This window comes from Morus notabilis, unplaced genomic scaffold, assembly GCF_000414095.1.
Source record: "Morus notabilis unplaced genomic scaffold, ASM41409v2 Scaffold67, whole genome shotgun sequence".
Classification (NCBI taxonomy): Eukaryota; Viridiplantae; Streptophyta; class Magnoliopsida; order Rosales; family Moraceae; genus Morus; species Morus notabilis.
In genome coordinates this window covers 207684-208944 of record NW_010360010.1, presented here as the reverse complement: position 1 = coordinate 208944, position 1261 = coordinate 207684, and the positions used below count along the sequence as shown (strand labels likewise).

At 44.3% G+C, this 1261-nt stretch overlaps 1 non-coding gene across 1 annotated transcript; it reads left to right on the top strand.

Annotated features, from left to right (window-relative positions):
• Window positions 1-796: 796 nt before the first annotated feature.
• On the top strand, window positions 797-903 carry LOC112091133. The gene has a single exon (XR_002901996.1). It is a non-coding gene; the product is annotated as a small nucleolar RNA R71 (small nucleolar RNA).
• Window positions 904-1261: the final 358 nt, after the last annotated feature.

Genomic DNA, 1261 nt, shown 5'->3' with positions numbered 1-1261 from the left:
AGCCATGTGTTGTCCTCTCAAATTGGACTGGGCTTGTGATGGAAATCTACCGCGCTCCTAAACGGTTAAAGCTTCTGTCAGCTTTGTGATCTGACTTTTGATTTCCTTGTTCTCTTCCACCAGCCTTTGATTCGTTTTATTTTGCGCCTCCATAAAAGCTTTTAGGGTATCCTCTAGAGAATTTCCTTTCAGCTGCATGTTATTCTAAGGTGCAAAATATGTCCTTGGTGGTTGAGATTGTTGCTCTGATCTCCATTGCCCTCCAGATGATTGTGCATGTTGGTTCGAATCTTGCCAATTGAAGTTCGGATGGTTTTTCCAACTAGGATTGTATGTCTCCAAGAAAGGTGTATATGGTTTTCCGTATACGCCCAAAGTGTTGCACTACTCCTCATATACCCCTCTCATTTCACTTAAAGTGTGGCAATCCTAAGCTAGATGGCCCTCCCTACCACAAACGAAACATGGCTCTTGTGCCGCTGTCCTCGCCACCATGTGGATTCCTTTACTATCTTTACTTTTGAGGGCCTCAATTTACTTCATTAAAACTTCAAGTTGAGCCTTGAGGCTATCCTCTTCCCTTAATTGTTAAACTTCAACTGGTCGGGACCTACTGGTGCTCTCAGTAGCACTCGGTCCAGTCCAAGTATGATCTTTCTTAGCTAACTCATTCAGGTACTTGATAGCTTCGTCAGGATCCTTCTGGAGAAAATCTCCATTGCACATCATCTCAACAAATTGGCGCTCTTGGATTGTGAGCCCATTGTAGAAATAGCTTACGAGGTGCCAACATTCATATCCATGGTGGGGACATAGATTTAACAGATCTTTAAAATGCTCCCAAGCTTGATAGAGAGTTTCATTTTCCTTCTGAGCAAAATTCAAGATCTGTCGTTTCAAATTGTTGGTCTTATGGTGTGGGAAATACTTGGTAAAGAATGTCATCGTCATTTCTTCCCACGTACCAATAGACTTAGGCCTAAGAGAATACAACTAGCTTTTGGCCTTGTCCTCCAGAGAGAAAGGGAAAAACTTCAATTTGACAGTGTTTGCGGCCCCAGCACGGCTGTGAAAGGTGGCCACCACCTCTTTAAACTCCCGGATGTGTACATATGGGTTCTCATTCTCTAACCCGTGAAAAGTTGGGAGAAGTGCAATCATGCCCGGCTTGAAATCCGTAGGCGGTGCATTCGATGGGAACATGATGCAAGATGGGGTGGCCATTCGCGTTGGGTGCAGGTAATCTTGCAACATCCTCTGC